The 13,869-nt window shown below is 37.9% G+C and overlaps 1 long non-coding RNA gene across 1 annotated transcript in view; it reads right to left on the bottom strand.

Annotated features, from left to right (window-relative positions):
- Window positions 1-13,869, bottom strand: part of LOC134729849 (uncharacterized) — a 54,502-nt gene that overhangs the window by 23,685 nt on the left and 16,948 nt on the right. The window contains exon 2 of the long non-coding RNA XR_010111352.1: window positions 9,881-10,847. This is a non-coding gene — a long non-coding RNA (uncharacterized LOC134729849). The remainder of the gene's footprint in view (window positions 1-9,880; window positions 10,848-13,869) is intronic.

The following is a 13,869-nucleotide window of genomic DNA, read 5'->3' as shown; positions in this document are numbered from 1 at the left end:
CACCAAACCCCATGACATGCAATTTACCTTTGTAACAAACCTAACTAAAGGGTTTAAAAAAAATGAAGAGTCTGAAGGCTAACATCTATACCCAGTAGATGGAAAATAGTATAAAATGGAAAATAGTATAAAATCTTCCAACAGCTAAATGCAATACCACACCAGAAAGTCTAAATAAGAATTCTATCACACAGATAAGAGAATCTCAACTAAGTGATGAACACATACATAACATCAACAACTAAGCATTACTGATGAATTCAAGAGCCATAAATCAAATGGATGCATGTGTCTTCAAAATCAATGAACATTTGAAAATAATGCCTACTTTATTATATAAATTATACATTTGGTAATCCAAAGACTCCATCTAAGTGAAGAGGTGATCAAGGAAACAGAAAAAGATATTTAATTAAGTATATTTAACATATTCAAATATATAAATAAGAGTACTGGGTCTTTATAACAACAGTCGATGATCATAGAAAGAGAAGAGACAGCTGTAAAAAATAACAGATTGAGCCAGGTAAGGAGAGTCACACCTGTAATCCCAGCAGTTTAGGAGGCAGAGGTAGAAAGATTGCTTGAGCTAAGGAGTTTGAGTCCAGCATGTATAACATAGCAAAACCCTGTACCTAACAAAAATATGAAAAATTAGCCAGGTATGATAGTGTGTGCCTGTGGTCCCAGCTACTCAGGGGGCTGAGGTGGAAGGATAGCTTGAACCCAGGAGGCAAGTGTTGCAGTGAGTAGAGTTCATGCCACTGCCCTCCCACCTGGGTGACAGAGTAAGACCTCATCTCCAAAAAATAAATAAATTACAGATTAGATATTGTGGCATGACAAATATCGCTATAAAGGTGTGTGTTGGGGGAACCAGTATACAGGGACAGTGAGGCTTAATAAACATGGAGTGCAAAATTGTTTAGAGGTCAAATGCTTATACTGTGCTGTGGACCAATGTCAAGATAGAAAAAATGACCCAAGAACTGCCAGGTGAAATATAAATTTGATGAGGAGAGTAGAAGAAAAAATAAGTAGGTATGAAGCATTCTTTATTTCAGACAAACACATATTTTCTGTAGGAATTTGGAGGTCTCTAAATATTTCCAAATTAAAACCGACCTAATAGATTTCTCAACCAAAGCTAACCAAAACACACCGAGAAACAAGCTGAAATGTGTAAGTCATAAAATACTAATTAAAGTCACACTACAGATACAGGAGTTATCAAATACAGAATATCAATTATCTATGGATGCAATATATAGATGTAATATATGTAATCACAAAATTGCTCTTGTTAGTACAGTTAAATATTATAAATACTCAACTGCATTGCAGTTGAAATTAGAGATAGAATTCTTCTCCAGTAATGGGTATGGGAGATGTACATGTGTGTGTGCTTGTATGTGTATATATATCAATCTTTGTTCTTTTTATTATTGCTATCATTTTTTAGAGACACTGTCTCACTATGTTACCCAGCCTGGACTCAAACTCCTTGCCCCAAGTAATTGACCCATTTCAGCCTCACAGGTAGCTGGGACTGCAGGCTAATCTTTTGACTTAAAACAGCTTCTGTAATCCTGCAGTTGTGAACCTACAAAATGAGACAGAATGTAAAGGACATAGAAGATGCATTATAAGGCCGGGCGTGGTAGCTCTTGCCTGTAATCCCAGCACTTTGGAAGGCTGAGGCAAACAGATCATGAGGTCAGGAGACTGAGGCCATCCTGGTTAACACGGTGAAACTCGTCTCTACTAAAAATGAAAAAAAATTAGCCAGGCATGGTGGTGGGCACCTGTAGTCCCAGGTACTCGGGAGGCTGAGGCAGGAGAATTGTGTGAACCCAGGAGGCAGAGCTTGCAGTGAGTCGAGATTGCGCCACTGCACTTCAGTACTGGGCGACAGAGCGAGACTCTGTCTCACAAAAAAAAAAAAAAAAAGCATCATAAAGCAATTTAAGGAAACTTAGTGAAGGACATATTCCCTGCTTTCAACAAAATGAATCCTATAAACCAGGGGTCAGCAAATATTTTTTGGTAAAGATCCAAATATTGTTATAGCTTGTAACTATAGCAATTTATGACAGATAGTAAATAGATGTGTATACTATTACTATACCACAATATTATCTATTACTATACATAGAAAATAATCTGACTTTCCAGGACAGTGCAACATTGTTTCAAATGCAGAACTCTGCCACTGTAGTATCGAAGCAGCCATAAGTAATATGCAAATGAATTCACATGGATGTATGCCAATAAAACTTTATTTACAAAAGCATCAGGTGGGCCAGGTTTGGTCCATAAGATATATTAGATTTGTGCCAATCTAATTGCAGTTTTTGCCATTGAAAATAAAGCAAAAATCACCTGGGCATGGTGTCCCATGCCTGTAATTCCAACACTTTGGGAGGCCAAGGTAGGTGGATCACTTGAGGTCAAGATTCTGAAACCAGCCTGGGAAACATGGTGAAACCCCATTTCCACTAAAAATATGAAAAGTTTTAGTGTGGGGCGGTGGTGGGAGCCTGTAATCCCAGCTACATGGGAGGCAGAGGTGGGAGAATCTCTTGAACCGTGGAGGCAGATTCTGCAGTGAGCCGAGATTGCGCAACTGCACTCCAGCCTGAGCAACAGAGCGAGACTCCATCTCAAAAAAAAAAAACAAAAAAACAAAACAAAACAAAACAAAACAAAAAACCACTTCCTGGCCCCTGTTTTTGACTTTCTTTTCTTCAACATCAGGGTCACTTGGGAGATAATTAAAAGCTTAACCCCACCAAGAGCTATAGTAATAGGAACTGTGGTGAAGACACTTAAGTCTAACCTATTAAAATGCATTGCTATCCATTCTGTTATGCAATATTGCCCTGTATAATTCAAGGAAAGTAAGGTGGATTATTCACCGTAGCCCTAATTTTTCCTGCATGAGTGAATAGACATGCACACACAGAAACATACACACATTCATTCACATGCATATGCACACACTCAGTAATGTTTGAAAAGTATTGCTGTGGTTGGGTGCAGTGGCTCAGTCCTGTAATCCCAGCACTTTGGAAGAGCAAGGTGGGAGGATCACTTGATGTCAGGAATTCGAGATCAGCCTGGCCAATATGGTGAAACCTTGTCTCTACTGAAAGTACAAAAAAATTGCCCAGGTGTGGTGGTGGGCGTCTGTAATCCCAGCTACTCAGGAGGCTGATGCAGGAGAACTGCTTGGACCAGGGAGGTGGAGGTTATAGTGAGCCAAGGTCACTGCCACTGCACTCCAGCCAGAGTCTCAATAAATAAATAGATAAATAAATAAATAAGAAAAAAGGAAAAAGGAAATGTACTGGTCTAACACAAAGGTAGTAGTTAATTTCTTAACATAGGAAATGACTTCATTGCTGACACCATGTTAATTATTGTTATAAAATCTCAAAATAGACAAAGAAAAAATAATATCAACTCTACAAGGAAAAACTACTGAAAATATTTGAAGTGGAAGAATCTCCTTGTTTTCTTCAATGTATTTTCAATAAAATTTGACCTCAAGATAGGGTCTGGCTTTCAGAAGTTCCATCCATCTGCTGTCTTCATCGATACAGGCAAATATCACAACTGGTGTTATTTGCTTCTGCTATGTCCCTACAGTTTTTTTATCTGGAGGAAAATGGGTACAGTTTCAAACAGATGTTGGCAGTAGCCAACCAGAAAAGCCCTAAAAGTATTCCAGTGGATGGAATGGGGCCCCAGAGTATTCTAGGGAATCTCAGTGACTCAGTGAAGTAAGGAGCCAGTCTTTCTGGTATGCATTAATGAATAAGAAAGAAACTGAATAAGGCAGAGCATAGAAAGACTCATTTCAAAGGAATCCTGCACTAGGGAGCTCCAAATAGCATTGCAGTATAAAGCTTTATCAGACAACGTAGCATGCCCACTGTTCATTCATAGATGGTTATGGCAAAGGCATAGATGATGGATATAGAAATAAAGATAGTTATAAATAGATATATGCATTAGTCCATTCTTGCATTGGTATAAAGAAATTCCTGTGGAAAGGTGATTTATAAGAAAAGAAGCTAAATTTTCTTATGGCTCTGCAGGCTGTACAGGAAGTGTGGTACTGGCACGTGCTCAACTTCTGGGTGGCCTCAGAGAACTTTTACTCATGGCAGAAGGCAAAGCAGGAGCTGGCATGTCTCATGGCAAAAGCAGCAGAAAGAAATAGAGAGTGGGGTAGGGAGGAAGTGTCACAGACTTAAACAAGCAGATCTCATAAGAACTCACACACTATTTTAAGGACAGCACCAAGCCATGAGAAATCTGTCTTCATGACCTGAAGACCTCCTACCAGGCCCCACCTCCAACACTGAGGTTTAAAATTCAACATGAGATTTGGCAGGGACACATATCTAATCTATATCATGTGGTTATATAGACTTAGATATATTCTTATAAATAGATTTAGACTCATGGGGTGCATAATGACATTTATGTCAACAGAGAAGCATAGATATGAGAGTGGTTCTATAAGATTATGAGACCATATTTTTACAATACCTTTTCTCTGTTTTACGATACTTTTCTCTACAACCACCTTGCAATATGTTTCAGCACAGAAATAATTACCATAGTGTTACAACTGCCTATAGTATTTAGTATAAGAACATGCTGTACAGTCTTGTAACCTAGGAGCAATAAGCTATACCATACAGCCTAGGTATGTAGTAGGCTGTCCCATCTTGGTTTGTGTAAGTGCATACTAGGATATTCCCGTGATGACAGAGTCAGCCTAACAACTCATTTTTCAGAACATATTCCTATTGTTAAGTGATAGATGACTGTAGTTATTTAGATATAGATAGATATAAATATAACTACACAGATAAAGGTATAGACATAGATAATAGAGATTAGATATAGATACTGTTACAAATATATAAATAAATGAATACATATATAGATATATGTATGGGTATGTTTATGACTATAGATATGGATATGTTTATAGATACAGATGTCATCATAGACAGATATATATGTGGAGATAGAGATACAGATGTATAGATACATAGGTATTTGGGTAGATATGGTAATATAGATGTAGATATATAGATATATACATATAGGTATCAGCATAGATATGTAGATATATAGACATAGATATAATTAAAATATAGCTATATTTATAGATAGAGATGTAGTCATAGATATAGCTGTAATTAGAGATATGTTTATAGATATAGATGCGGTTATAGATTAGATATATTTATATTTGTAGTAATAAATATAGATGTATTATAGAAATAGATACAGATGTAGTGATATAGTTATAGTTTATATGTAGTTATAGATATAGATGTAGTTATAGATAGATTTATAGTTATAGATGTAGTTATATAGATGTAGTTTAGATAGATTTATACTTATAGATGTAGTTATAGATATATTAATATTTATAGATGTAGTAATAGATATAGATGTAGTTACAGATATAGATACTGATGTAGTTACATAGTTAGAGTTTATATTTAGTTATAGATATAGATGTAGTTATAGATATATTTATAGTTATAGATGCAGTTATATAGATGTAGTTATAGATATATTGATATAGATGTAGTTATAGATATATTCATAGTTATGGATATAGTTACAGATGTACTTATAAAGTATAGTATAGATATGCTTGCAGTTATAGATGTATAGATATAGATGTAGTCATAGTTTTAGAAGTAGATGTAGTTATAGGTGTAGTTATAGATATGGTAATAGATATAGATGTAATATAGATATAGATGCAGTTATAGATATAGACATAGTTACAGTTATAAATGTAATTATAGATATAGATGTAGTCATAATTATAGATGTATAGACATTTACTACTTTTACCATTACTCTTCATGGAAAAACCACAATTACTTTTGCATCAACCTAATGTATTCTATATGATCTTAATTAAATAAGTGTGTTCTTTTCCTTATATTTGAAAATTTGTTCTGTGCATTTGAATATTTTTATCTCTAATCACACTTAGAAATCAATTCTATTTGGACAGTTACTTCTTAGGAATGAAAACAAAAATGGACCTTTAAGAAATACTGAGAATAAAAGGTTGACCAATCTGTTGTGCATTATAGTCTTGTAAATTCAGGAGGAGCAGTTCCCAAGTGTTAACTGTGGCTCCACTATTTTTGGGTGGACACACACACACACGCACACACACACAATCATGATCCTACTCATCCCACGTCTCTGTCTCCAGAAAGACAGCCAATGTATTAGTGCAATATAATGAACAAGTAGGCAAGTAGGTACCTACCTGCTTTGCTTCCTCTAGCTGATGAATGAAAATTTTAATGTAAGAAACAAAATTTCAGTCCTTTCTCATTGACTCAGTTCTAACAAAATTGATGATTCTGACTCAATCAACAGAGAAATGAATAAAGTACAAAAATTAGTGAAGCTGATGCTATTTTCCCAAAAATCTTCCCTTACGATTATACACCAAACATATTTAAGAACAGATAATTAATGTTTTTAAAAAGAGGGTTTCTCTGTGCAAATATCCTCAACACTACTGTATTTTTTTTTTTTTTAAGATGGCATCTAGCTCTGTCACCCAGGCTGGAGTGCAGTGACACAATCTCGGCTCACTGCAACCCGGGTTCAAGTGATTCTCCTGCCTCAGTCTCCAGAGTAGCTAGGAATACAGGGACCCACCACCATACCTGGCTGATTTTTTATATTTTAGTAGCAACGGGGTTTCACCATGCTGCCCAGGCTAGTCTTGAACTTGTGAGCTCAGGCAATCCACCCACCGTGGCCTCCCAAAGTGTTATGATTACAGGCATGAGCCACTGTGCCCAGCCAATAATATTGTATTTTAAGTCAGCAAAATAGTGACAAAGCAAAAGGAGTAAGGAAAATATTATTATGCAATACAGTTACAAGGACTGCAATTTCTATTACAATGGTAAATTGGACTCTCAATATGTTCAACTTTCTTCAGTTCTCCCAAACCTCAATCCCACACACCCATCATAGTGCTTAATGAATCCCTCTTCTCTTCTACAGTTCTCTAAAGACGTGTCATTATTCGTTGTTCATTTTCTTAAATAGCATTTCCTCTCCTGCCTTCTATCAGCACAACTACTGAAAGTACTTTTAATGTTTGTTGCTAAGTAGCTTAAAACTTTTGCAGTACCTTTTTATGAGAATTCACAGCCATGTGACTGTATCCTTGAATTCCCTGCGTGACATTGTTTCTTTGTCACCTAGCAACTGCTACGAAGAAAAAGTGAGTAAGAGACAAACATTGGTTGAGTTACATTTTAGAGATGGAGGATTGCTTGTTACTGGAGCATCACCTTGTGTATCTGATAGATATATCACTGTTCTGAAGTTGTACAATGGCACCTTGGAACTTGATATAGTTTGACCATGTCCCCATGAAAACTTCATCTTGAATTGCAACTACCATAATCCCCATGTGTCACGGGAGGGACAAAATGGGAGGTAATTGAATCAGGAGGGCTAGTCTTTCCTGTGCTGCTCTTATGATAGTTAATAAGTCTTAGGAGAGCTGATGCTTTTATAAAGCAGAGTTTCGCTGTACACACTCTCTTACCTGCTGCCATATAAGATGTGACTATTTTGTTCCTCATCTGCCTTCCACCATAATTGTGAGGACTTCCTAGCCATGTGGAACTGTGAGTTCATTAAACCTCTATCCTTTATAAATTACCCAGTCTTCAGCATGTCTCTATTAGCAACATAAGAACAGTCTAATACACAACTCATCTAAGAAATCCCTCAAACTCTGTGACTATTCATAACATGTATTACTGTGTCTTCTCTTTTAAATTTGCATCTTCTTCTTTTGGGTACTCTCAAAGTCTCAGAACTCACTGCTTTTACACTCTGCCCAACATCACTGTTTGAAAATCTGCAAGTTGAATACAGTGTTTAAGTAATTCACTCTAAAGTATCAATAATATTAATACAAGGGACTATTCATTCAAGACTTTTTTGGTTATTCAGGAATTTATTAACATGACATAATCTCTTACTATGGTATAAATGTTTCTGTTCCCTCAAAATTCATATGTTGAAAACCTAATAATCTATGTGATTGGTTTATGAGGTGGGGCCTTTTGGAGGTGAAGAAGTCATGAGCGATTGGAGACCTTCTAAAAGTTACCCCAGAAAGCTTCCCTGCCCCTTCTACCATTTGAGGATTCAGAGAGAGTTCAGCAGTCTGCAACCCAGAAGGTGACACTTATCAGAAACTGACCATGCTGACACCCTGGTCTTAAACTTCTCAGGCAACAGAACTGTCAGAAATAAATGTCTATTGTTCATGAATTACGCAGTTTATGATATTTTGTAATAGCACCTTGTATTAGTCAGGGTTCTGTAGAGGGACAGAACTAATAGGATAGATGCATATATTAAAGGGAGTTTATTAGGGAGTATCGACTCAAATGATCACAAGGTGAAGTCTCATATAGGCCTTCTGCAAGTTAAGGAGCAAGGAAGCCAGTAGTGTCTCAGTCCAAGTCCCAAAAGCAGGGAAGTTAAGAAAAAATTAAAAAATTAAAAATTAAACTTTTAAAACATATATATGTATTAGTATGTAAGATTTATGTCATATCTATATAATTTCATTCAAATTACCTGAACAGAATATGGGTTGTGGTGAAAATTTATAAAATGGGATTACTACCCCTGGTTTCTTATTGAAATGAGGTTTCCAACCCAAAAGCTTCAAATTTTAACAGGAAAACGCTATGCATTATGTAACAAAAGCACCTAGATAGTTACGGTAAAGCTGATAGAGCTTGAAGATAAAATAAAATTTTACTCTGTAATAACATCAATTCCTAATAGCAGTTTTTCATATTTTAAGTGAAAATATTATGCTTTTTAAAGAGAAGATGCTATAAGGAAATATAAATGATAGGCTTTCACACAAAAAAATGTTTGCTGGCAATATCCAGAAATGGGTATTAAAATGGACACAATGCATTTTACTACAGCCATGAGCTATGTAAGACATGATGTTCTTCTTAGTTTACTGTGTTGGGCAAGGCCCAGTGTTTCAATTCAGTTGAATCTGACTTTCACTCATTATTTAAATATGTTCCTTAATCTGCTTGAATCTTAGTTCACATATGCAAAATAGAAGTAAGCTAAATTTGATAGACATACATTGTAGAGCTTAGTTACAAGGCTCATACGTGGTCAAACAGGGAGAGATGTGAGATGGAAAAGATATGCCCTGCATGGAAAACTGTTCCTTGTGAATAATCCAACTTTCCGGGTCCTGAGGAGAATCAATTTTTACTTGAAGTGTATCATGTGAAGACAGGTTGTAGTAAACACTTACAAAATGAATCGGACATACCAAAGAGGTGACTGAGTCTCCTTTAGTAGGGGAGAAGGAAGTTAAATAGAAGTCGGAGACAACATTGCCCCAGTTCTTGGCTGCAAACCTGAGTTTTTTTTAATGGGGGTAAAGCAGAATCATTTTACTTATCATGGATGACACTTAGGTCAGCAGTGAAAGATAGGCAGACAGATACATAGGTAGGTAGGTAGGTAGGTAGATAGATAGATAGATAGATAGATAGATAGATAGATAGATAGAAGATAAATTAGATCAACAGGTAGATGGATGGATGGATAAGAGAGATGGGCAGGTAGATGGATGGATAGATAGAAAGCAGACAGATAGGGGCTGGGTACAGTGGCTTATGCCTGTAACTCCAGCACTTTGGGAGCTCAAGGTGGGTGAATCATTTGAGGTCAGGAGTTCGAGACAAGCCTGAATAACATGGTGAAACCCGTCTTTAGTAAAAATCAAAAGAATTACCTGAGTGTGGTGCCACATGCCTGTAGTCCCAGTTGCTTGGGAGGCTGAGGCAGGAGAATTGCTTGAACCTAGGAGGCAGAGGCTGTGGTGAGTTGAGATTGTGCCACTGAACACTAGCCTGGGTGACAGAGGGAGATTCTGTCTGAAAAAGAGAAAGAAAGAAAGAAAGAAAGAAAGAAAGAAAGAAAGAAAGAAAGAAAGACAGATTAGATAGATTAATAACTACATGAACATATAGACTGATGGATAGATAGATATAATGGATAGGTGATTGTTTCATTGATTGACAGATAGATGACAGATGGTAGATAGATAGATAGATAGATAGATAGATAGATAGATAGATAGATAATAGATTAGACAGATGGATAGCTATATGGGTGGATGGATGAAGAGAAGATAGATAGATAGACAAATAATGAATAAATGAGGAATGGATAGATCCTTAGATATATATCTGAATGTATGGTAGATAGATAAAGGATAAATAGAGAGATAGACCCATAGTTACATAAATACATACATAGAGTAATAAGAAAAGTATACTGCGCAGTAAAATTCATTTACCTGACTTACCTATTCGTGAATTAAAGTAACTATTTTAGTGGAAAAACAGTCACCTGATACAACAAATTGTGATGTCAATATTTTTATTAGGTATGGCCTCTGGTGTTTTCTTAGTCCATTTGGGTTGCTATAGCAAAATACCAAAGATACTGAACAGGTAATAAACAACAGACATTTATTGCCCACAGTTCTGGAGACTGGAAGTCCAATATCAAGATGCGGCAGATTCAATGTCTGGTGGGGACCCCCTTCTTCATTCATAGACAGAGCCTTCCCGCTGTGTCCTCACACTGTGGAAGGAGCAAGGGAGCTCTCTGGAATCCTTTTTGTAGGAGTGCTCATCCCATTCATGAGGCTCCACTCTCATGACCTCATCACCTCCCAGAGGCTCCACCTGGAACTACAATTGCATTGAGGTTTAGTATTTCAACATATACATTTCAGAGGACATATTTGGAGTTAGATTTCCACATATGAATTTGGCTAAGGAACAAGAATTCTGCCTATAATTGGTCATAAGCAGACAAGTATTTTAAACTCATCAAAACAAACATAGATATTGGTTTAAACGTATAGATAGGCCAGATGTGGTGGCTCAGGATTATGCCTGTAATCCCAGCACTTCAGGAGGCCCAGGTGGGCAGATCACCTGAGGTCGGGAGTTTGAGACCAGCCTAACCATCATGGAGAAAACCCGTCTCTACTAAAAATACAACAACAACAACAAAATTAGCTGAGTGAGGTGGTGCATGCCTGTAATCCCAGCTACTCAGAAGGCTGAGGCAGGATAAGCACTTGAACCCAGGAGGAGAAGGTTGTGGTGAGTCGAGATTGTGCCATTGCACTGCAGTCTGGGCAACAAGAGTGAAACTCCATCTCAAAAATAAACAAACAAGTAAAATCTAGATAACCGCTGGATTTCAGAAAGTGCTAGAATCAAGACATGGCAGGAGATTAAATAATGATTCTCAGCCTCATGCCTATGATTTCCTGATTCTTTACTATTTTTCATCCTTTTTCTAGAAAATGTGACAGAATGTGCACCTCCACAGCTCCTGGAGCAATGAGTTCTGCCTCCCTTCACCACTGGAAAAAGTCATTTGATGCACCCAAGTTGTTCCACTCTTAGTCAGCTGGGTAAGGCTAGAGGAGAGGGTCAGACGTCAGTCATGGAGACTTAAGAACTGCACTTGAAAACAGGGCTGTGTTTCTCAGAGAAGAAGGAAATGCAAAATTGCAGAATGCTATTGACTGAATGTTAGTGTCTCCTAAAAATTCATGGTGAAGAGCTAACTGCCAAGGTGATGGTATTTACAGATGGGGCTTTTGGTCAGTGATTAAATTTAGATGAGACTATAAAGATAGAGTTCCCATGATGGGACAAGTGTCCTTATAAACAGCAGAAGAGACCAGAGCTTTCTCTCCCTTTCCCTCTCCACTATGTGATGACAAAACAAGAAGATGACTATCTGAAACCTGGGAAGACAGCCCCTACCAGGGACGAAATCTATCAGAACCTTGATCTTTGACTTGATAGTATCCACCAAAACTAACAAAAATAACTCTCTCTCTCTCCCCCACCCCTTTCTTTTTAGAGATAAGGTCTTGCTCTGCTGCCCAGGCTAGAGTGCAGTGGCATGCATGACCTTGGCTCACTGCAAACTCCAACTCTGGGCCCAAGCCATCCTCTCACTTTAGCCTCCCAAGTAGCTAGAACTACAGGTATGTGTGACTATACCCTGCTAATTTTTAAAAAATTTATAGAAATGGGGTCTTTCTATGTTACCCAGGCTTGTCCTGTATGCCTAGCCTTAAGCAATCCTGCCTTAGCCTCCCAAAGTGCTGCGATTTATAAGCGTAAGCCACTATGCCCAGCTAAACCTCTTTTGGAAGAAGCCCAGTCTATGGCATTTTGTTCAAGCACCCTCAGCACTCTGAGACATAAATGAGGCAGACACCCTTTCCTGCTAAACTGAACCTATTCCATTGCCTCCTGCAAGTCATAAGAGAAGGGTATGTGTTGGGCATTTCCATATATGCTCCAGAGGAATTTGCTAACGATAACCCTGTCATAGGTGCAAATAATCTGTCTCCTGTTCCTCTGTTTGACTTCAAACTTCCTCCAAACATTAACTTCTTTGTATTTCCTAGAGGTGCTGGTGATATTGACTCCTATTTCACTCAAATAGGATTTTCAGTTAAAGAATAGATATCTTCCTCATCATCACTGTGATGGTCAGCTTTATGTGCCCATGAGGCTAGGCTACTGGGTCTAGCTTTATAATTAAATATAAATTTAGAGGTTGACATGAGGTCATTTGCTAGATGTGATGAAGCCCCTTGTTTGTTGATGTAAAGTAATGGAGATTATTCTATGTAATCTTGGTGGGTCTGACTCTGTTAGGCAAAAGGCATTAAGAATAGAGGTGCAGCTTCCCTGGCTGGAGAAGATTCTGCTCATGGACAGGAGCTTCCACTCACTTCTGAGAATTCCAGCTAGTGTTTCTTGCCTTATAGATTTCAGGAATGCCTCATCAGCTCCATGATCACATAGCCAATTCCTATGTCTTCTTTTCTATCTCCCATTGCCCTTGCTGGTTTACCTGAACTGACACATTCACGTTTTCGTAAAATTTACTGCAAAAGTCTTACTGTCTTGCAGCTTCCTTGCAAAACTGTAACTTCCCCAAAACCACAACCTTGCCGCTCCATTTTTTTAAAGCAAATGTCCCTTTTTCATACTTTGTTCTTGTGGGAGAATACATTGAGATGTGAAACATTGTGTTTCAAAATGAATGGGGGATATGATTTGACTATGTCCCCAGCCAAAACTCATTTTGAATTGTAGCTGCCATAATCCCTACCTGTTGTAGGTATATAACTGAATATGTATATAACTGAATTCAGTATATAACTGAATCATGGGGGAGATTTCCCATTCTTGTGGTAGTGAATAAGTCACAAAATATCTGATGGTTTGATAAGGGGTTCCCCTTTCTTTTGGCTCTCTTTCTCTCTTGCCTGCCGCCATGTAAAACGTGCCTTTGGTCCTTCTTTGCCTCCTGCCATGATTGTAAGGTGTCCCTAGCCATGTGAAACTGTGAGTCCATTAAACTTATATTTATTTTTTTGTTTTTTGAGACAGAGTCTAGCTCTGTCACCCAGGCTGGAGGGCAGTTGTGTGATCTCGGCTCACTGAAAGCTCCACCTCCCTGGTTCACACCATTCTCCTGCCTCAGCCTCCCAAGTAGCCAGGACTACAGGTGCCTACCACTGCGCCCAGCTAATTTGTTGTATTTTTGGTAGAGATGGGGTTTCATCATGTTAGCCAGGATGGTCTCGATCTCCTGACCTCATGATCCACCCGCCTCAACCTCCCAAAGTCCTGGAATTACAGGTGTGAGCCACCACACCCAGCCACC

Source organism: Pan paniscus, chromosome Y, assembly GCF_029289425.2.
Source record: "Pan paniscus chromosome Y, NHGRI_mPanPan1-v2.0_pri, whole genome shotgun sequence".
In the NCBI taxonomy this organism is placed as follows: Eukaryota; Metazoa; Chordata; class Mammalia; order Primates; family Hominidae; genus Pan; species Pan paniscus.
This window is presented reverse-complemented; position numbering and strand designations above follow the sequence as displayed.